Below are 25,192 nucleotides of genomic sequence, written 5' to 3' on the forward strand. Positions count from 1 at the left end.
ATTGTATTAGGGTAAGGCCCACCTTGTTTTGTTAAGATGAATTTTTGCATGTTTTGAAATGGGTTGTCTGTTTCAAATTGTGTTTTAAAATCTTATATTTGTGGATTGTTGAGCTTATGGCTCGCTTTTTGGGGTCTTAGTTTCAAAATAACTTTGACCCTTCCAAAAAGTTTACTTTTGAAAATTTTCCCCCTCTTGTGATGAAAGTGGTTGTTCTTGTACAAATTGAAGTCTTGGTTTAAATCATACCGATAACTTAAAAGGTGCTCTCAATCAAACAAACATGAATGTGCAGGTACCACAAAAATGAATGAAGTTACATAGCTAATATGTGAACTCTTAGCATCTCGCAGTCATTAACCAATTATTGAATTGATTCTTTTGCAACGACCATTGCACACCAGAAAAAATTGTTGTCTTATTTTACCTTAGTGTCAATGTTTTCTGTGATGATCTTACTTTGAACCTTGGATGAATAAATGTAGAACTTTCCCAATTAGTTAGTCTGATTGATTTAGAGAGGTGTCCTCTTGAGATGATCTTAGGCTCTAATCAAAGATTCTAAACCAATTTTGACATATACCTCTTCTGTGGCGTACACCGTGAGCATGTGAAACTCAGTTGTATGCCCTTTGACCTTACCTCTTCTTTGGAAAAAATGTATGACACCAAGACCTTTTGGTATCCATCACGTATAATCCACTTGATATGTAATATAAGTGAATAACCAACATAGGCCAAAGCCTAAGTTTGGGGTGTGGTAAGAAGGGAAAGGAGAAGTCAAGAAGTGCAGGAAAAGTCTCACAAACCCATGGTATTGCATAGAAATGGAAACCCTTCATATATGAAAAAAGGAAACAAAAATAGAAGAATGAATAAGAAGGTTGTGTAATAAAAGAACAAAAAGAAATCAGATTTCCAAGAAATCCATGGAGAAGAATGAAACAATGACTTAAAATTCACTTGATGAAGGATTTATCAATTAACAAAGAAGATGTGTTGAGAAATTCACATCTCATTGAGAAAAAATCCACTGAGCCTAAATGACCATACCTTTGTACTCTTCCCACATTAAATTTCATAGAAAGACATTTTTTATCTTTATTGAACGAAACGAAAGTCAATTGGAAAATAAGGACAAACCTATGGGTCAAAACATGCATTGTACCCCCTCTTTGTGAGTGTGAGCATTGCATCAGATTCATGACTTTAAGATAATAAATCTACGTGTATGAAAATGGAATCATTGTTTGTGTAAGGTCATGTAGATACTTTTGTTGAGCATGAACTTTTATTAGAAGAAAGTATTGTGAGCTCAAGAATATTTGGTAATGGTGTGTCACAAATTGAATCTGTGAATATACAACTGAGGTATGCATGAGTAATTTAAGTCTTGTTGTAAGTATTAACAATTGCAAAAGATTAAGTTGGGGGTGTTCATGAGTCCTCGAATTGGACTTATCTATGGCCTTATTTAATGCATCTCAGGTCCTTGATTATTTATTTTATCTCAATTTATGATAAAAACTCCTAAGTTTTAGGTATTTGTGGATTTGGTAGGAGCATGGACACTTAGGCGTATAAAGGAAAAAACGGACAAAAAGAGCTAAAGAGGCAAAGGTGTGCATCGCCAAGCACACTTGGCGATCTACCAAATAGAAATGTTTTTTTCCTTCTATCATAGCAAGTGAGCCTGAAGGAAGTGGATCAAAAGGTGACAAAAATAATCATCCGAATCTTAGTCGATCAGTTCCATGAAGCAGAATATTACCGCCGATTCATCCAGAACACATAGATAAGGAAGGCATCGTGCAAATGGCGATAAACTCAAAAAAGGGTGATTCAGCGAATAATGACTAGCTGCTCCGAAAAGATTTTCCAGTACAATTCTGAAGTCTATAAATATTGACCTCTATTGTTATTTAGATATAGTAAATTAGAGCGTAAAACAATTTTACACTTGATATTATATTTTAGAATTTTTTTCATAAGTTCTCTCTAAATTTGTGGAAGCTTGCCGAAAGAAGTTCATCTTCAAATTTTTGAAGTCGGTCTTCTCCGTTTACCTACCTTTGCTACTTTTAAGGTGTAATTTCTAATACCCACTTGATTTCATTATCATTTTGAGCATATTTGATTATTACTTGATATGTGGCTAATAATATCCTTTTCTTGGAGTGTGATTTAGCAATTATGGGTTTATAGTTTAAAAAACAAAACTAACTAATGTCTTTTGGCTTTCTCGAGGAAGAAGTCGTGAAACTAAGACCACTAGATTGATCTCCGATGGGGTGGGTCCATATGCGCGAGAGGGTGAGCCATAGTTCCATACCCAATCACCCTTATTGAAAGAGCGATTTTGGATAAGGCATAGGCTAGATAGTTTAGACGAGTGGGTGTCTGAGAGGAAACCATTTTTTATGGGTTAAGTTTCTCAAGAAGGAACTTGCATTCACCTAAATCTTAGCCTAGTCACCATTGTCCTTCCAAATTATCTACAGAAGTCATATATCCACCACTTTTATCTTCACATATAGAGATCACACCCCAAGAACTCTCTACCATACATGATTTCCTTTATATTTTTTCTATTCTACTACTTGTGCCAAAACCCCTTTCAATAAGTGACAATTTGGTGTCACAAATTAATTGTGTTCATATTTGAAAATGTCTTAAACTATCACTATATTGAACAGAATTCTAAGTAGCTACTACCTTCACTACTACTCCCTTGGGACACGACCCTAACCCTTGGGTGGGTTACTATAATAGTTTCGATTCGTAGACTCTCAAATTGTAGGCTAGTGTCGTCGGTCATGATCTAAAGCTAAAAACAAAAATTAAGCATCAAAGAATCAATTTTCCATGTGTTGTATTTTATATGGAACACTTTGTTAAAAAAGTTTTAAAATATAACATATGTGTTTAATTTAAAAATGTTTAATTTACCATTTACCATGATGGTTTAACCTTATTTGGCAAAATATTCATAAAAGTAGTATAATGTATAAAACTTCATATTTTTAAGGATGATTTTGGAACCTAAATATCAAAGCCTTTCCATAATTTTTTTTAGTTAACCTAAATCATATAAATGTAAACGGAAAGAGTACTTATTTTAATTATTATTAGATGTATGACATATTTGAAAAATGTTGTTGGAATACAAGTCATATGTTTTAGATATAGAGAAGAATATGTTCATTATTTTATCACACAATTCGCATTAAAAGTTACTCAAGCATCCATAAAAAATATTTTTTAAAATGACTTGTAAGAAAATAAACTAAAACTTTATAATTGGAGAAACTCTCAAAATCATACCTCTAAAACATCGGCTATTGATTCATCATGTGTCATTAAATATGTTGGAACTTCCATTAATATTGCATCCTTATCATCACCATCTTTTCGTTGCTTATCCATATTCTAAAAGACAATAAGAAAAAATTAGTTAGATTTTTGGTAAAACAAAAAGTTGTGTGAAATAATGCATGGTTTTCTAAAAGAGATAAAAATTGCTAACTTGCTACACGTTTGTGTGGATATATCAAGTAACATTTTAAGAAGATAATCTAAGAGATAGAATACCTAATATATAAAATAAAAAATAAATGTTAATCAATCTTATGCACTTTTAAGAAGATACATGATGGTCGTGGTCATGCAAGTCTTAAGATTACTAAATTCGTGATAAATAGTTTCATCCTATTGGAATATGTAGCTCGTGTCCTGCTTTGGACTACAATTCCTAATCTACCTAGTAATCCTAAGGAAAAGGGATACCTTATTTAGTGTAGATTCCGATAAATATTTTTGTGCATATCAGAAAAGGATGAAAATTAACACCTTGTAATTGGATTTCTAAAACTTACCTCAACAACATCAGTTTTTGTTTCTTGAGATTCAAGTAAAGGTATGGGAACTTCCATCAATGTTGCTTCTTGAACACCAACTTTGTCCTTCATATTCATATCCACATTGCAAATATAAAAAAGTTAGTTAAAACTTTTGTAATTTTAAAACTTGTATGAAGTGATGAAGAAGGTTCTAAGAAAAGATATGAACTATTCGCTATGTTTCAAGTAATATCTTAAGAATGTGATCAAAGTGATGAAAAAAAAAGCTTTAAAATGTGTATTCATCAATAACATATATTATGTAACTAGATCAATGATGGGTTGTTATCATTTGAGATTGTTTGGTCATGTCATAGCTTGAGACTATGAAAAATCATGGCATTAAATATATAAGAAAAAGGTTGTCTATGAAGACTTATAATTTTTGACATAATGCATATTTAACTAATGATATTGTACTACACAGAAAAATATGTACATGTGTGTAGCTACTAGCAAGTATTAATTTTTATGTCTCATAGGTTTGCATTAATAAAGATATAACATTAATCATTCATATATAAACTATTAAATCTCTATGTTTTTAGGTTTGAACCTAAGTCATTAACTAAATTTTTTTTATGATGCAGCCATCTATTGAGTCTTGATAGTTATTAATGATTAGATAAAAAAATCTCATATAATTAACATGTCATTCAAAGGTTTCTGAAATATTATAGTTCATTAATTCAATTCATTCACTGCGTACTCCATATTTATCAATCATCATCATCATCATTGTTCACCATTCCCAACTATTACAATCAATACCCCCAACTACCATCGTCTATTACCATCACTATCAATCACTCCAATCAACAACAAAAGTTAACATCAAATATTTAACTTCTTTTAATTTGTATGAGTATTTATATATTATTGTCATAAAATGATTAAATTATTTTAGCTCTAGAGAATAACATTATTTTTCTTTCGTAACTCAATTATCATAATAAAGTTGTTCAATTATCTATCAAAAAATATTGTATATTGCTTATAAGGATATATTAAGCACCTTAAAAGTAGAAATGTTTTTCAAAAGCATACCTCTAAATCATCCATTAACATTGCATCTTCGTCCACACAAATTTGGTGTTGGTTATTCATATCCTGGTAGAAAATAAAAACCAAGTAAAAAGATCTTTTGTAAGATGGATATAGAAAAGATTTTTAAAAAAAGAATATATATAAAAACATCAAACTTGCTAGTAATGATATTTATGTGTCAAGTAATATCATAAGAACTCAATTAAAGTGCTACAATACATACACATAAAAAGTCAAAATAAAAGATGTTTTTCCATCAATTTTATAGATTCAAGAACAAGAATAGTTATTGTTGTGGTAATGAAGCTCAAACAATTTTCCAAGTACATTGGTGGTATGATTAAAAAACTAGACTTAATCAAACTTTCGTTTGAAAACGTTATAAATTTTGAAAAAACAAATCAATTTTTAAAGTCATTGTTTTTAAGAAATTTTTTAAAGGAGCCCACAACTTCTAGATCTATAACAATTTAAATCAATTTTTACCCATAAAAAGAATTATTTATCTTTTAATAATAAAACCTAAGATTATAAAATCACTTTTATTAGAACTAAGATTATAAAATCACTTTTATTAGAACTTTCATTTTTTTTAAAAAATATATTGTAGGTATAAAGAGAGAAAAGATATGTAATGCCTAGATCCATATAAAAAATCGAAATTCGATCTACTGTAATCATGCATCTTTCAAGATTCATTAGATTAGTGATCAAAAAAATTATCTTATATTTGAATTTATTTGAAACCAAATTAAGAAATTTGGAGAAAATCAATTTAAAAAACTTCTCAGTCTAAGAAAATTGTTAAAAGTGGCTACTACCTTTAGATCTATAACAAGTAAAATTAATTCCCACCATATCAATAATTATTTCTTTTAAAATTTGGTCAAACTCAAAATGATCAAGCTTTTCTCATTCTCCCTAGATTTTCTAGAACATGAATACGTAAAATTATAAGAGAATATTAATAACATCAAACAAAAAGAAAAAACAAAAAGATCGTAGATTATTTTATAAGAGAAGATATATATATACACAGATAGATCAATGAAATTAACAAGGCATAAGTGTAAACCTCAAACTTTTTTGTGGCCGATTAACTGGATTAAGAATCTTGTTATGATAGAATGAACACAAAAGGCGGAGAAGGCAAAGTTAGGGTAAAAAGAAACTACCTATATATATACTTAGTATCTTTACTTTTTTATTTTTTGAACACTTTTTTGGTTGGTAGCATTAAAGACAAATTCATGTAATCTTCATTTTGAATGTTTTTTTCACTAAAATTATTTTAATTGTTTTTCCTATTAAGTCATCAAACTATAACTTTATTCCCTAGAAACAAAGTATTTCTCTCAATAGATTTTTTATTTGGCATACCATGTCGTATTAATTTATTATCCTCTTATAATGTATGATAGTAGCAAATATTAAATGTAGTTTTTTAATTTTAGATGGATAAATCAATTTAATTTCATAAATATGTTGAAATGAAATTATATCATCCTAACGAGTATGATATTCTCACGACTTAAACCTCTGTGAGTGGCACCAAAACTAATCAACCTTGTGGGAGAATTAAAGACTAACCCGGACTAACCAACACTGTATAAATAAAACCAACTCTTGGCAAGAAAAAATAGAAAATCATTAAGTTACTAAAGAATTGAATCCATATAAACTAAATTACATAATTAAAACAATAGTGACACAAAAATTACCCCATAACTTAAAATTATCATACCAAAACTCTAAATAGTTGAACTTGAGATGCAACCTCCAAACAGGACATCAACTAAAACAAATAAGCCTATGCCTGAATAAATGGATAAGAAGATTTAGAAGGATCCATGGTATCGTGAAAGATGGAGCTCACCCTTGGACTAGAAATTGATATCTCTCAACAGAGGTCTCGAAATAACATCCAGAAGAGGTCTTTTACTCAACATGAAAAAGAACATGGATACCACTACACAAACCATAGAGTACTAGTGGGATCACATGGAGACACAAATATATGGATGTAAACGGTCAGTACAATATAGTAACATAGAACAATGTATAACATCACAACAATTATCAACCACATAGACACTGAGTCACGTGTCTTGAAACAACAACACTTATGTCAAATAATGTAAAAGTACATCTCTCACATGATCAAAATGAAAATATTGGGCCTCTCAACGAACTAAAAATCACATACACAAAAACCAAACTTTGGCTGTTAGTGTGCCGACATGGTACCCGAGCACGCATAATTAGTTTACCAATATGGTATCCGATTCATTCATCGTTAGTCTACCAGCTTTGTACCCAAGCCAAAAAGTAGATACAAACATTCATTAACAAGCACATATCATAATGAACAGGCCAATTGAAAATCACAACTTCATTCAATGAAGTTATAACCTATATGATTTCATTTCATATGTCTCCCTACCATGAATTACAAAAATGATAATACGAAATATTCGATATGTATTCCTACATAGTTTGAAACATTGTCGCGAACTGAAAAATGTGTTTGATATCATTCTTTTTGTCCTACCAAGACAAGAAAACCTAAAACCCACAGATAACGATAACAAATAGAATTATAGAAAGAATAAAGTATATCACCCTAATGAAATGTAGAAATCATAATAAACTTCACTAAACTATAACACCTTAGACTGAACAAGAGGAAAACACTGGACCTCATAGCAGGGAATATGCCGTGAATAAGACCATTATGCGTCACCCTCATTGTGTCTCACGCCCAATAACAAGATAGAGGAACAGGAACATTACAAGGTCCACGGAACTCAAGACGAGCTGCCAAGTTGGCGTTAAAAACAAATAAAACCACCCAATGACTTGTGAGAGACCACAGACCACTAGACTGTCCGTTAAACCTCACACGGTCCATTAAGTGGCCTCTAAAAAATGAAACTGTACTACCCCAAATTCTATGAGAAACCACGGTTTCCCATACGACCCGTGGTGCTTCATAAAGTCCATGAATTGGCCTGTGAAAGAGGACTATAATCTTTTAAGTCACTATAGTTTTTTCTTTTCCCCTATAAGTTATGCAATTAAACTATGTTATTTTATGCCTAAATTACATTTGTTCACTCACTCTAAGCCTTATAATCGAGTTAGAAATAACCTAGGACCCTAATTTTCCTAATATCATTCAACTAAAAAAGAAAAGCTTACAAAGAGGGGATAATTTCTCCAAAGAACAAGTAGAGGTTTTCCTCAAGTTCATCCCCGAAATCCAAAGAATTTGTGTTTGGTTTTCATCAGCATTTATGTTCGATTTTACTTTTTGGTTTCTTTGACTTATAAGGTCCCTAAATTAAGTTAGTTCTTTTATATCTAATACACTTTTCAGACCTATGGTTTCTAGATTTTGAAGATTTGTTCGTGAATTAGTATAGTCACATGAATAGAACAAAGAACCCTAGGTTGTGTAAATTTATAAAATATCACGAATCATACATGCGAGGAAAATAAGACTAAATCTTTCCTCAATGTTTGAAATTGCAAATCTCAGTATATATATGTTGCATTCTTAGTTAGCATATTAGTTCTTTGAGATATTCATTATTTCACTCAATTTAAGCTTCTTGTATTCATCTGGGAATCAACTTAGAACTAAGTTGGATTGAGTTCAAGTACCCTTAAGTCCCAAAACGATGTGCCTACATAGGTTCATAAGTCCTATTTGTTCGGCATTCGTTTAAGTGACCACACCATAGTCAACCCTACACCCCTAAAAAGGGCTCACATGGTTTATATTGGTTAAATGAACCTCCCACAGTCAGAATGTTATTGTGTTTACATATTTTTAGCATTTACATCACAATACAATTTAGCCTATTAGCTTTAATAATTAGTACTTGTTCGTTTCATCCAGTTTAGTTTAATTTTGCTTCAACACAATTTATAACTTTGTTTAGCTTATATATATACACATCCTACATGCTCTGTTCATTCAAAGTACTGACACATACTTTTGTACTACATTGTTTTATGATATAGATTTAGAAATTAAACATCCAGATCACTCTTAGTCCAACTCCCTATTTGACATCATCAAATTTAGTGGTGATTTCTCATTCTTCAAGGACAATACACATTTTTTACTTTTAAGTCTTTATTTAAATTTTCAGTCTTGATAGAGTTAGCTAGGGGCATGTCCCTGAAACTCAATTCTTTTAGACGCTTTTTATAGAATATATTAGTTTCAACTCAATTTGTTAAGTGTTGTTTGGTCATAACAAATATCTTATAATATATCAAATAGTTAGACGAATTGGGCATTCCACATTCAAAATATCCACTTATTTTAGCTTCCGCATAGTACATGATTTACTTAGTTATTTTTTTTAGTATGTCGTTTATCTGCCAAATTCAAGGTTAGCTTGGGTCACTCTACGTTTATGGGGAAGGCGTGGTATGTGAAAAACTTCATATGAGAGAATCAGTTCAATAGTCTTACATTGTCTGCTATACGCACTAGGCACTACTTCTTGCATGGGTGTGTAGCGCACAACACCTATAACGGAGAGGTTACTAGGTGTTCTAAGAACTTTCTATTATTTTGTTATTTTTATTGTTTACAATGTAAAATTCAACTTCTCCTTTGTAATCCATTGTTATGCATTTTATATCATGCCTCCTTTTAGAACTAATACATAAAATGCTAACACAGTTCCTCCAGTCCCAAAATACGAGGTTACAAATGCAAGATTCTAGAATGTAACCAAGCTTTTGTCTCAAACGTATCCAACTAAAACAATCAACATACATTAGTTTAGGCAAACCTTGAAGGTCGATTAACTATAACCATGGTTCGAGATTTTATGCTTTTGAATCCTCCTAAGTTCTAGGGTTGCAGGTAGGTGAGGAACCACATAACTTCATTAATGAGGTCAAGCAGATTCTTTTTGTAATGTAAGTGATAGTACTGATAAGGTGGACTTGGAATTCTACCATTTTAAGGATGTGGTCATATTTTGTTCACATAATGAAAAGACAACTGGGGTGCGGATGCAGCTCCTGTGAAATAAAACTACTTTGCTTGAGTGTTTTTGGATAGGTTCTTCTCGAGAGTGATTAGGGAGGCTAACTACTAATTAGTCATAAACATGAAGTAGGGTTCTATTGTAGTCCAACAATACAAGCTGAAGTTCACGCAACTCTCCAGGTATGCTCCACATATGGTTGACGATTTAAAAGCACAAATAAGAAGTTTCTTGTTTGAAGTATCCGATCTGGTGAATACTGAGTGCGGAAAGGCCATGTTATTTACAGATATGAATATATCCAAACTAATGATTCATTCTCAGGAGGTTGAGGGAGATACGCGTAGGTAAATGGACAACGATACCAATAAGACTAGGATGGATAACTATGAGTACTCTCAGAAGATGCCACGTAGTAGAAATCGCTCAATGTTTCAGTAGAGGTCTACAAACCCAACACATTTAATAAGCTAGCGCTTCGTCCCCCATGTTTCAACATGATCAGAAAGAGGGAAGGGAGATCATTAGACTCTAAGTCACAAGGGAGTGCTTCACGTAACCAAAATTTCCCAACTTGTCAAAAGTGTTGTAAGAATCATCCAAGAGAGAGTCATAAAGGCATAGAAGAGTTCGTTGGGTGTGGTTAGTTAGGTCATAGGTTGAAGGATTGATCCTCTTCAAGTAAAATACAAGAGGTAACATGTATCTATCTACAACATCAGCAGCTTCAACTGGTTGCCCTAGTAAGATAGGTGCTTCATCTGGTTGAGATCGTGGTCAGTGTCATATAACAATTGTATGCTCTTAAAGCTTTCGAGGAAAAACCATGCAACATTACATCCATGGGCTACACTTTCCTTTTTTCAAAAGATCTTCCCAGAGTCCCGGAAGGGTAATAACATCATAATAAATCTGCTTCTATATACCAAGCCTATCTTGATTCCTCCTTACATAATATCTCAATCTAAGCTAAAGAAATTGAAAAAATAGTATAAAGAACTTTTATAAAAGGTCTTCATCTTACCCACTATCTCTATATATGGTGCTCTAATATTGTTAATAAGAAGGAAAGACGATTCCCTCATAATATGCATTGATTATAGTCATATGAACATAGTCAAAATGAAGAATAAGTATCTCATCCCAGGGTAATAGTTTATTTTCTAAAATAGACCTCAGATTCAGCTTTAATCAGAGATTTAGAGATAGTAAATTCCCAAAGATAACCTTCAGTACTCGATATAGACATTATGAATTTTGTATTTCTGTCTTTAAGACTAATCAATGATATTGTAGTTTTCATGGACTTAATGAATAGGGCTTTCAAACACTATTTGGACTTTAAATCACCGTCTTTATCAATGATATCCTCATGTATTCTTGGAGTAAGGAAGGGCACGTGAATCATCTGATAGTTTTTCAATAAATTCTCAAAGATCGCCAAATATTCGCCAAGTTCATCAAATTTGAATTTTGATAACGATTTGTATCTTTCCTTATTCATGACGTATCTTGCAAAGGGATCCGATTGGGTTCTCACAAAAATGAGGCAGTATAACATTATATCAGACCCACCACTCAAACTAATATTAGAAGTTTTTAGGATTTGGATGGTTAATACCAGAGGTTTGTTGAAGGATTGTTATCCATAGGTTCTCCATTAACCAAGTTTACTGATAAGAAGGGGAAGTTTTAGTGGTCCGATGAGCATGAGAAAATCTTTTCATAACTGAAGACCATGTTGACGACAACTCTTGTCTTGACTCTGTGAAATTGGTTAAACGGTATTGTGGTTTATTGTGATCAATCTAGGGTCAGCCAGGTTATGTGTTGATGCAGTAAGGTAAGGTCATAGCTAATTCTTAAAAACATAAGGTCTACGAGAAGAACTACCCGACTCATGACCTTGACATTGAAGTTGTAGTGTTATCCCATATAATTTGGAGACACTACTTGTTTGGTGTTAATGCTGATCTGTTCACATATCATAAGAGCCAATAGTATGTGTTCAACCAGAAACGTTGTATATTCATCAATCGGTAGTCTAGCACATATTCCAGAAGAGAAGAAAGAATTAGCCAAGGATGTTCACTCGTGGGATAGTTCAGAATTTGTCCGAATCTTCCTTGGTAGTGGAGGTTAAGTTAAAATAGATATTGATCATATATTATATCAGTTGAAAGGTTTAGTTAATCAACAAAGAGTTGAGGTTTTCTCTGAATGGGGTAATCTTGTGCTTTGTTACTACAGTCACTTCTTTGCTCCTAATGCTAATGATTTGAGGAAGAAAATCCTTACAAAAGCACATAATTCCACATATTATAATTATCAAAGTTAAACGAAGATGTATCGTAATCACTGGGAAGTCTTTTATGCAACAACATAAAGAGAAACATCATAGAATTGGTGGTTAAGTGTCCTAACTGTCAAAAAATTTAAGTATAACATCAAAAATGAGTAGGTGTGACTCAAGATATTAACATTCCTACATCAAAGTGAGAAGTGATAAACATGGATTTTGTTATGGGTTCACATCTTACTCGCAAAAATATGACTCTATTTGTGTGATAGTGGACAAAGTCAATAAGTTAACTCACTTCTTAGCTGTCAAGACTATAAATTCAGTTGAGGATTTTACCAGACTTCAAATCACTGAGATACTAAGGTTGCATGGGGTTCCCTTTTCTTTATCATCACATATAGGGGGTCCTCCATTTACCTCTGATTTATGGAAATCATTTCGAAAAGGTCTTGTTAATGAAGTAAATCTCAGTATAATATTTTAACCGTAGATATATAGACCATAGAGGACATGTCGAGAGTATTCGTTTTAGATTTAAAGAGAATTTGGGATAATCACCTACCTCTTATAGAATTCACCTTTAATAATACCTTTTATTCCAGTTTCAGATGGGCAATTCTGAGGCATCGTATGGGCGAAGATACAAGTCCTTTATTTGGTCATTCAAAGTGGGATATGCAACTTTTCAGCCAAAGATTTCATTGATCGATTTGCTTACAACGTGGAAATTGTTCCCAATCAATACTCTTTCGAGAAGATGAAGCAAAAATAAATTGAAAGCTATAGAAACTTCGCCTATAGATGAAGGAAAGAAGCGGCAAGGGTGAGGCCACCCATGACTGAGAAAGAAGTCGTTGAAGTGTTCGTGTCCGTGCAAGAGCCAAAATATTATGATAGAATCATGTTTCTAATTGGAGAAAAGTTTACCGAGATAGTCAAGATTGGTGAGAATATCGAAAACGATTTAAAATCAGGAAAGATAGTCTGTGTAGCCGCATCACCTGGATCTTCAGGTTTGTTGAGAAAGAAAAGAGAAGAAGGTACTGTTGTTTCATATAGGGGGAGGAAAATCCTAGAAGGTCATCATATTCACAAGGTCGGCCTTCCCCAAAGTCCTACCAATCTTGTAATACGCCATCTGTCATCCCAATAATAAGAATGCTACCTCTGTTTATCCAAATGTCCAAGCTCCTGTATACCAAAGTCCACCCCCAAATTTCCAAATCTCTCCCCCATTTACCAAAATTACCCTCAACCTTACCAAATTCCATCTCCCTATCAAGATATTGCTCCAAACTGTGCTAACGTACAACCGAGCTACCGAGCACCCCCTCCTTTTTATCAAGTCCAAGCTTCACTATACAAAAATCCTCCTACGAATTACCAAGCTCCATCGCCAAATTACCAAACAAATCAATATCCAAGAAGCCAAGCTCCCCGTCCAAATACCAAAAATTATCAACAGGTGCCTCCTCCTCAACAAGGCAATTATGACTCTCCCTGACCTAGATTTGAGAAGAAGCCTTCAAGGAGCTTTACTACACTCACTGAAAGCTGGACCAAACTATATGAGAGACTGGTTGTGGCTGGATACATCCACCCTGTGGGGCCCAAACCCGTGGATGTCAATTCAAAGTTCTACAAACCAGATCAAAGATGTGCTTATCGTTCCAACATCGTTGGGAACGATACTGAAGATTGCATCAATCTCAAGCACAAAATTCAGGATCTGATTGATCAAGAGGTAGTCCCTCTCAAACCGACGGCACCAAATGTCAACAGAAATCCACTGCCGAATCATGGAGGCAGCAATGTGAATATGATCAAGATAGATGAAGATAAGTGTGGAACGAAGATGATTACTCCCATCATTCACGATGATTTAGAAAGGTTTGTTGCTTCTTTAAACGTCAAAGAAAAGAGAGAATTTGCTATTTTGACATCTGCAAAGGTTGTTGCCTTGGTGCAATCACAACCTTTCGTCAAGCCTAAGTTTGTTATTGAAACTGCTTTTGCTCAAGGCATGACCATGTTTGGAAGGTGTTACACTCTTGACGAGCTTTCTCTCGAAGACAGAAGAAAGATCAGACCAAAAGGCTGATAAGCGAAGGGGAAGAGAGGAATTCTGGAGAAGGATGCAACCAAAGGATTATTCCATCGCAAAACATTTGGAGAAGAGTACATCTCAGATCTCCGTATGGGCCCTACTGATGAGCTCTAAATCCTACAGGCAGGCCTTAATGAAAGCTTTTGATGATACGAACGTACCCACAGTGATAACGTGGCCGCTACGATTCATCAGGATATTTGAGGGCACCGAATCAGCTTTTGTGACGATGAGCTGCTTGTTGAAAGGAGATCACATAAGAAGGCATTTCACATTACTATGATATGTCGTGAAAAGGTTGTCAACCGCGTCTTAGTAGATTATGGATCTGGTCTGAATATCTGCCCGTTGTCGACATTGAGGCATCTAAGGTTTGTTCTTGGGAAATTGGAGCAAAACCAGGTCAATGTGAGAGCCTTTGATGCGGTTCAAAGAGACACGATGGGAGAAGTGAATTTGACCATTCAAATGGGCCCCGTAGAATACAATGCGCAATTTCAAGTATTGGATATCGATACCAGTTACAACCTTCTTCTGGGAAGGCCATTCATCCATATGGCTTGAGCCGTCCCCTCTACTCTCTATCAGATGATGAAGCTCGTGTGGAAGAATGAATAGTTGGTTACTCATGGTGAGGGGAGTCACCTTGGCAGACAGGTGGCGATCATTGATGAGATATCATGAGGTACATACTTTTACACGGTGGAGCTGGTGAATGCCACCGGTGAAGAGTTGGGCCTACAGACTCTGATGCCTGCCGTGTACAAGATGATAGACACTATGATGCTGCAGAATGGTTTTGAGCCAGGGTTTGGATTTGGAAGAGATTCCCAGGGACTTATTGAGCCTTTTCTGGTCCTCGTTAAGGGATCCAGATATGGTTTAAGGTACATCCCCACAAATGATAACATGAAAGTAAAGAAGAAAAATGATCAAGCTTTGACTAAGCCGATTCCACATCTGTATCAATCCTTTCCAATCCGGGAGTATGTCGAGCATGAAACCTTAGGGAAGGAATCTGTGAACTCTTCGAGGAGATCGATGTTGTTGTCGAGGAAGAGGTCGATCTAGCTGGTATCCACGATGCTGAGCCAAAGGTGGTGCTACGAAACTGGACATTCATGCCGATCCTGATACCTCGAATGCTTCGGTAGAAAGGCATCATGTCATGCACATTAAAATCAGTGGTAGTCCGAAAGAGGCCCGAGACCCACCATTTTTGCATCATGTCATGTAATATCACGAGCTAAATGAAAAAAATGAGGCAGGTGACGACAAGGTTGACGATTATGAAGAAGAAAGTGGGGAACCAGATTATGTCCCCGAGGAATTTTGGCAGTTCGAGAATCAGCATAAACCAAATTTAGAGGAAACGGAAACAGTGAATTTGGGAGACCCGGAATGTGTTAAAGATGTTAAGATCAGCACCCACCTAAATGAAGCTCAGAAAGAGGGCCTAGTTTATTTGCTTGCTGAATATAGGGATGTGTTTGTTTGGGAAGTCGGTGACATGCAATGGTTGAGTACCGATGTCGTATCCTATAAGTTGCTGATTAACTCGGGGTTCGATTCGGTAAAGCAAAAAACTCAGAAATTCAAGACTGAACTAAGTTTGAAGATTGATGAAGATATCACTAAGCAAATAGAGTCCCGATTGGTGGAAGTGACAAAATATCCAACTTTGCTGGCCAATGTTGTTCCGGTGGCCAAGAAAGATGGGAAAATTAGGATTTGTGTTGACTATAGAGATCTCAACAAAGCCTGCCCGAAGGATAATTTTCTGTTGCTGAATAGTCATATGTTGATTGACAACTGTGCCAAGCATGATATGTAGTCGTTTGTGGACTGTTACGCAGGCTATCACCAAATTCTGATGGATGGGGAAGACGCGGAAAAGACGGCTTTCATTACACCTTGGGGTGTATATCACTACAAGGTGATGACGTTCGGCCTCAAGAATGAGGGTGCCACCTACATGAGAGCTATGACGACCATTTTTCATGACATGATTCATAAGGAGATTAAAGTGTATGTGGATGATAGAATAATCAAATCCTGCGATATTTCGGACCACTTGACACATCTAAGGAAATTCTTTAATCGTTTGCGTCATTATAACTTGAAGCTGAACCTCACCAAATGCGCTTCTGGAGTTCCACCCGGAAAATTGTTGGGATTTATAGTCAGCAGAAGATGTATTGAGCTCGACCCCTCTAAGATTAAAGCAATTCAAGAGTTACCTCCGCCGAAAATGAGAAAAGAGGTGATGAGTTTCTTAGAAAGGTTAAACTAAATCAGCCGATTCATAGCTCAATTAACCGTGGTGTGTGAGCCTATTTTCAAGCTATTGAAGAAAGACTCCCCGACAAAGTGGACTGAAGAGTGTCAGACTGCTTTCGATGCTATCAAGAACTATTTGTCCAATCCACCGGTATTAGTTCCTCTGCGAGAAGGGAGTCCTTTGTTGTTGTACTTATTTATCTCACATAGTGCATTCGGATGCGTACTTGGTGAACATGATGAAACAGGAAACAAGGAAAGGGCTATTTATTATATAAGCAAGAAGTTCACTCCATACGAGTCTCGTTACACTTTGTCGGAGAGTACGTGTTGTGCATTGACGTGGCTAGCCCAGAAGCGATACATATCTCATTCCCAGAATGGATACACAGAAGTATATCTTCCAGAAGGTGATGTCGACCGGAAAGTTAGCTAAGTGGAAAATATTGTTGAGTGAATTTGACATTGTATGTGACTTAGAAAGCGATAAAGACACAAGCTTTGGCTGTTCATCTTGCAGAAAATCCTGTTGATGAAGAATATGAACTACTTAAGACTTATTTTCACGATGAAGAAGTGTCATTTGTGGGTGAGGATATTTCTAAAGCATATCCAGGTTGGAGATTGTTCTTTAATGGAATGGCAAATCATCAGGGTAAAGGTAGTGGAGCAGTTTTAGTGTCAGAATCCGGTCAGCACTATCCCATGGCGGCTAACCTTCGATTTAATTGCACAAACAATATGGCCGAATACGAAGCTTGTATTTTTTGTTTGAAAATGGCCATCGACATGAATGTCTACAAGTTTTTAGTTATTGGAGACTCGGATCTTTTGTATTATCATGTTCAAGGAGAATGGGTTGTGAAGAACTCGAAGATTGTACCTTATGTACAATATGTGCAGAATTTGTGCAAAATATTCTGCAAGATCGAGTTCACACATACTCCCAGAATACAAATCAAATTGGCCGATGCTCTTGCCACCATCGCTTCGATTATTAAACATCCGGATACAGATTATATTGATCCTCTGGAAATAGAGTTGAAACAACATCCAATCAATTGTTTCCGTGTCGAAGCAGAACTAGACGGTTTGCCTTGGTATTTTGATATAAAAAAGTATTTGGAGTCTGGAACTTATCTTGAAGATGCTACATCAAACCAAAAGAAGTCGATACGCCGTATGGCTCTCAATTTCTTTTTGATTTGGGAAATCTTGTAAAGGAGAACTCCAGATTTGGGTCTTCTAAGATGCGTTGATACCGTCGAAGCTGCGAGGTTAATTGAACAGATACATGCTGGAGTTTGTGGCACGCATATGAATGGACCCATTTTGGCAAGAAAGATCTTACGATACGGGTATTTCTGGATGACTATGGAGAATGATTATTGAAAATTTATGCAAAAATGCCACAAATGTCAAGTGCACAGTGATTTGATCAGAGTGTCACCTCACAAACTTAATGTTATAAGTTCACCTTGGTCATTCGTAGCTTGGGGAATGGATGTCATCGGTCCGATAGAGCTAGCCGCTTCGAATGGATACAAATTCATTTTTGTTGCCATTGATTATTTCACTAAGTGGGTGGAAGCAACTTCTTAAAAGTCAGTAGCCAAGAAAGTGGTGGCTGATTTTGTTCATAACAATCTGATATGCAGATTTGGAATACCAAAATCCATCATTACTAATAATGGTGCAAATATCAACAATCATTTGATGAGAGAGATATGTGAGCAATTTAAGATTACTCTTCGAAATTCAACTGCTTATCGTCCCCAAATGAACAGAGATGTAGAGGCCGCGAATAAGAATATCAAAAAGATTTTGTGGAAAATGATTGACAAGCATAGAGGTTGGCATGCGATGTTACCATATTCTTTATTTGGATACCGCACGAATGTCAGAGCATCAATTGGAGCCACTCCATATTTTCTAGTATGTGGAACAAAAGCAGCCATACCTACCAAAGTCGAGATACCGTCTTTGAGAATCATCCAAGAAGTTGAGTTAAGTAACGCTGAATAGGTCGGCAAGTGGATTGATCAACTAACTTTGATTGATGAGAAGAGAATGGTTGTCGTTTATCATGGTCAGTTGTATCAACAGAGAATGATTCGTGCTTTTCATAAGAAAGTAAGAGAAAAAATTTTTGAAATTGGTCAGTTGGTTCTTAAGCGTATTTTTCCTCATCAAGACGAGTACAAAGGAAAGTTTGCACCGAACTGGCAAGGACCTTACATGGTTCACAAAGTATTATCTGGAGGTGCTTTGGTCCTATCGGATATGAATGACATCGTATGACCTAAACCTATCAACTCGGATGCTGTCAAGAGATACTACGTGAGAAACTTTGGTTTGCATTTCTGTTATATACTTGTAATCATTTTGTTTGCTTGTATTTTGTTTTGCTTAAATTTTACCCATCTTGTAATGAGCTACGTCTGACGTGAATTCTAGAGAATGAGATACGTAGGCGGCCTATGTTGGCTTCGGTCACCCCATTTACCCCTTCTAATATTTTTTTGTACTTGAACTACGTTCGACATGAATTCTCAAGAATGAGATACGTAGGCGGCCTATGTCGGCTTTGGTCGGTTTCTTTGTAAATTTTTAATTTGTTAACCTTTGATGGGGAAACTAAATTTAACATGATTCCTACCTCAACGAGATACGTAGGCGCCACAAGGGTTCGGTCATATCTCCCGTAAGATTTCTTTTCCTATTAACAATCGAAACTGGTACAGAATTTTTGAGAGGGACTCAAAAATTCTCGAGAAGAAGACTCCTCCTCGGCAAGTCAAGAATGAAGAATTTTTGAGTTCTGCAACTGGGATAGAATTTTTGAGAAGATCTCAAAAATTCCGCAATATACTCAGCTATGGTGAAAATATAAGCAACACAGTTAACTGGGACAGAAATTTTGAGGATGGCCTCAAAATTTCTGCATGATTTCATCTACAAGTCGGGAGTGACTCAGAAAACTCCCATGCGAATGATCAGATAGACCTCCAAGCATCAGACTCAAAGAAGTTTGTTAAGCCTGATATGACATGACTGAGCAGTGACTTTTTTTTAGATAATATTTCTCAAAAAAATATTTCTCAAAAAAATATTTCTCTTTAAATTTTCCCTTCTATGTTTCATTTGTTTTGGCATTAAATATTTTGTCTCATCCATCAAGAGTCGAGAGATCGGGAAACCAACCGGAGACAGCTGGATAAGGAGCAGACAACTAAAGAAATTGACACAAATTAGTTCGTTTCAAAAAATTAACAATTTTTCTGTGGATGCAAGCTTATAATTTGCTTTGAAATTGGCAAATTCTTCCGATGAATGAATACGGAGAAGTCAAAGAAGGATAAAACCATCCCAGAATCAATAGTTTTTCTAGAAGAAGGATTCATTTTACATCACTTATGTCAAAGACTATGCATGCGTATTGATTCTAGAAAAACTATTGATTTTGGGATTCGCGGAAAATCATGCATCGCGAGTCAATACACATTCATCGCGAGAAATCATGCATTGCGAGTTGATATTCATGCATCGCGGGTCAATACTCATGCATTGCTGAAGATCATGCATCGCAGGTCAATACTCATGCATCGCGGAAGATCATGCAGCAGAAGACCATGCTTCGCGAGTCAAATTATACATCGTAACAAGATTTCATACCTCATATAAAACTATACATCGTGAGAAGATTTCATACCTCACAGAAAATTATGCATCGTGAGAAAATTTCATGCCTCACAGAATATTATGCGTCGCAAGAAGATTCATACCTCGCAGAAATTATGGATTGTGAGAAGATTTCATACCTCACATAAATTATGCATCATGAGAAGATTTCATACCTCGCAAAAATCATGCATCGTGAGAAAAATTCATACCTCACATAAATTATGCTTCGTGGGAATATTTCACACCTCGCAGAAATTCATGCATCACAAGAAGATATACATGTCCCGTAAGAAATCATGAACTCCCAGAGAAGTAATAGGGCATCCAAGGAGGATTATATACTCGTTGGCATCAACTACATTCCTTTATACTGATTAAAGTAAACAACATGAAGAGTACATCGAAATCAAGAGAAGTGTCAGCATTGCATCATCTTTCATTTATGATGACATCAGCATGAAGAGTGCATGGATATCAAAAGAAATATCAGCTTCGCATCAACATTTATTTATTTCGACATCAAGTGAAGAGTACATTGGAGATTACATTGCAAACACCAGACATAAGCTTTATTTGCTTTACGTCAGACCGATCGAGTTGACGTCAAATGTCGAGGAGAACAATTGAGTGTCGACATGGTAAAAGACAATGTCTCCCATCCTAATTGCATTTTTTAGCTGACGATTTTTTATCTCAGTCCTTGTCGAGAGCATCCGAAAGGATGAATTCTACAAAAACCACAGGTGCGGACGACGTAAAAAGAGGCGCAACACAACGTGGAAATTTTCTTAGCAGCGAACTGGGACATAGTCCAAAGAGGAATGTCAAACTCTTAGGACACGAGCAGAGGAGCAATTTCCACCACAATCAAGCCACACCCCTATCACAAGGCATGTGGGTTTTTCTTTCAGTTTGTTAGTTTCGATTTTGAATCCGAAAATTTAGATATCACAAGAAGCAAGTTTCCAATCTAAGTGACAATACGCTAGGAGCTTGGAAATTATGTCCGTGTAAGTTCTTAATTATGGGTGTGAAGTGAGCCACATTCACGGCTAAGAGGTTACAAGCCTCCTTTTCATACTCGATATATTTGTCACTCTTTCAGAACCAAAGGTTATCTAGCGTAATAGATTTCCTTTTCAACTGATCGAGTCAAACTACAAGTGGCCTGAATCTTCATATTGCCTAAGATATATAGGAAACTCATTACCAGGGTGCGGCCATGATTCCTAAACTCCGTGACAAGTTTTGTCGAAAAGACGAATTTGTGGTCGGTCAAATTGGTTTGATCAATTTCATTTTCCTCAGATTTCTTGTATAGATCCAAGTAAAATGAGGGACAGTTGTTGACACCCAATTATGACCTTCCCCGATACTAATTAATTAACGAGCTTCTTAATCCTAAGCGTTTTGAAATAATTGGTTCCATTAAGGCTTAAAAGGCATTTCAAGTTATTCCAAATAAATCTTATCATTTTCATAATTCTTAGATATTACGTACTATTTACATAATAATGTATATGGATATTATACGTTATGTTTATTAGAAATTAGTCTTTAAAGATTTTATTTTATTTATATATTTTATTTATTAATTTAGTTATATAATGGTTTACATTTTAAATCAATTATCTTATGACTACGTCGATTGTTTTATTTCGTTAAAATTAAAAAGTTTGTTAGTTAATTATATTAATTTGTCTTTAAAGTTTACTCACTTTAGCCAATATTTTGGCTAGATGGGCTTTTAGATGAATTTGGACCCTTTATTTTTCAGCCGCTCATCCCAGACTTTCAGTAACTCTTAGCTCCAAGGTCCATTTCCAATAATCCCAGCAAAGGCCCAACCCACCTCCCTATTCAGCCCACCTCACAATCCAGTAAGCCATTCAATTAACCCAGTAACCTGACCCAATTCCCCTTTCTCTTCTTCACCAAAGGAAAGAAATCAGAAGGCAGACCCCCTACTGCTCATCTCTTTCACGCGCGAAGCAGAGCAGGCTCAAGCTCTAGTTGCGAACCCAAACGCGACCTTAGCCGCGTTTCTCCCTTTCCTTCCCTGTCCGTTTGTACCCCTCCAGAAGAGCGATTTTTCTTCGTACGCGAGCAGGCAGATGGAGCCATCTCCTCGCCCCATCGTCCTTAGAGCGCAATCGAACGGCTTTCATCCCTTTTCCGTTGCAAAATTGTACACCTTATCCTCATCCAGAAAAGATTTTCAAATTTAGAATCGGGACATGGAATCTCAGTTTTACCCCAGCCTTTTTTGATATTTCCTCCCCTCTCCACTAGTCGAAAAAAACCTAATCCATCTTGATATATATTGCTATTCATTCACTGTTTAGGGGGATTTTTTTTTTTCGGGGGGGGGGGGGGGGGGGTTAAGGATTGTGGTCTTGTTTCTTAGCAAAAGGGATTAAATTTTTTTTACTGATAAAAGAGAAAATAATTTATTTCGAGCTTTAGTTTCATCCTGTCCGCCCATTACTCGCCCAAGTTCATTTGAGTTTGAGGGAACTCATGAAGAAGTTATAGTGGAATAGATAGTTTCAGTTTGTTTGTCCCAATCGCTACTCTCGAAAAGGTAAACTCCGTTTAGCATATTTTAATTTATCTTAGACAAGATTTTATTTAGTTCGTAGATTTGATTTCAGCTATGGTTTGTTTCTGCTGTAATTTTCTCTATTAATTTGATTTTCAGTTGTTTAGTGGCTTATGGATTTCATTGTGATTTGCACATCGAAAGTATCAAATTCGATCTCTAGCATCAGTGTTGCATTATGTCTCGAATGCCTTTATGATATTTATGTTGGGTTTTAGTAAGTGTGAATGGGAAAATAAAAGAGACAATATGAAAAGTGAGGGAACTACTTTGGAGGGAAAATGAAAAGTCATTTTCAAAGTGCAAATGAAAAGTCATTTCTCCCATATCGGCAAAAGAAATGGAAATTGTTGTCCTTATAGAAGGAAACACTTTCATTACTCCTTAAAAGATCTAAGAAGAAGATGCCCCCTCGCGCCGTCGTCATCGTCGTCGCTCGCTCGGCTCGGCTCGGATCGGCTTTGGCTTTGGCTTTGGATTCGGCAAATGATTGATTGATAAATTTTTTGGACAAAATTTATTTAATCAGTTTTTGTTAAATCAAATAAATCCCGTTAATATTATCTCTTATAAATTTGCGGGTGACGATCGAAAAGTCGTTACTTTTCCGAAATGTCGTTACTTTCTAAAAAATAATTATTTTTCTAACAGACACATTTTTTCGAAAAGTTGTTATATTTTCCAAAAGACACAACTTTCTAGATAAAATGGGTCTGAAAAGATTTTACTGAACAGACATGTTCCTTGCTGAAAGTGGCTATAAAAGGAAGTCAATTTTTGATTTTTCAAACACTGAAAATTTTTCTTTCTCTGCATTTATTTTTCTCTCAAATAAAATCAAAGTGTCGATCGACTGAGTTGCGTGACTTGTTGTTGTTCTTAAGTTCGTTGAAGTTAAAGAAGTTTGAGGTACCACTATTTCTTTAATAGGTTTAATCCGTTTTATCTTGGGAGAAATTAATCCATAACCTTGGGTACAGTGAGGGGATTAAATTTCTTAAGGACACACAGTAGTTTCTGTGGACTCGGATTAATTCTTGTATTTTATATTTTTTCTGCTTTATCTTATTTCTGTTTCTGTTTATTAACCTTAGAAATACAGGCTATTGTAAGAATAACAATCTTAAGAAATTTAACATTTTCTGTATTTGAGGTTTCTGGAAATTAAAACCTTTATGGTTTTTTACTCTGCTTGAATTTTTAAAATTCATTCGATTAACGATTAAAAGAACATAAAAACTTTATCGTTAAATCAGAAACAGTTTGTGTAAAGATTTGTTCTTTACTTTTAGTATTTTAAATACTTAATTTATCTGCCATTTGTGATAGAAAAAAATAGACTAATTCAAGTCAAACAAATGCTGCAACAGTAAGTGCTGCAACAATAACGGTTGCACATAATCGTTTAAATGTTGTCTTAGCACCGGCTGAGAAACCTGTAAAGTTTTCTGGAGTCGACTTTAAGAGATGGCAGCAAAAGATGTTCTTCTATCTCACTACGTTAAGTCTGCAGAAGTTCATCAATGAGAATGTTCCTGTTATGTCAGATGAAACTCCGGCTGATGAACGATTCTTGGTAACAGAAGCATGGACACACTCAGATTTTTTGTGTAAAAATTATATTTTGAGTGGTCTGCAAGATTATTTTTACAATGTGTACAACAATGTCAAAACCTCAAAAGAACTCTGGGATGCTTTAGAAAAGAAGTACAAAACAGAAGATGCTGGAATGAAGAAACTCATTGTGGCAAAATTTCTGGACTATAAGATGATAGACAGTAAGACTGTCGTCACCCAAGTTCAAGAATTGCAGGTCATAATCCATGATCTCCTTGCTGATAGTATAAATTTATTTAATGCCTATATTAGAAATATTAAGTTTTCCCTTAATACTTACATAACCTTTAATGTAGGATTGATTGTGAATGATGCTTTTCAAGTGGCTGCAATTATTGAAAGTTACCTCCATTGTGGAAGGACTTTAAAAACTACTTGAAACACAAACGCAAGGAGATGACTGTTGAAGATCTCATAGTAAGGTTGAGAATTGAAGAGGATAATAAGGCTGCAGAAAAGAGGTCACGTGGTAATTCAGCAATATCTGGAGTAAATTTTGTCGAAGAAGATTCCACAAAATTAAAGAAAAGAAAGAAAGCATCTGGTCCAAAAAGCAATACTCCTAAGAAGAAATTCAATGGAAACTACTTTAATTGTGGTAAATATGGTCATAGGGCTAATGAATGCCGGGGTCCTAAG

At 35.3% G+C, this 25,192-nt stretch overlaps 1 long non-coding RNA gene across 1 annotated transcript; it reads right to left on the reverse strand.

Moving 5' to 3' along the window:
• Nucleotides 1-3,323: 3,323 nt before the first annotated feature.
• LOC138340866 (uncharacterized) lies at nucleotides 3,324-5,011 on the reverse strand. Its single transcript, XR_011213711.1, has 3 exons — nucleotides 4,947-5,011; nucleotides 3,876-3,962; nucleotides 3,324-3,429 (listed from the first exon to the last, which is right to left on the reverse strand). It is a non-coding gene; the product is annotated as an uncharacterized lncRNA (long non-coding RNA).
• Between the last annotated feature and the right edge of the window lie 20,181 nt (nucleotides 5,012-25,192).

The sequence above is a fragment of the Solanum lycopersicum genome, chromosome 1 (genome assembly GCF_036512215.1).
Source record: "Solanum lycopersicum chromosome 1, SLM_r2.1".
Classification (NCBI taxonomy): domain Eukaryota; kingdom Viridiplantae; phylum Streptophyta; class Magnoliopsida; order Solanales; family Solanaceae; genus Solanum; species Solanum lycopersicum.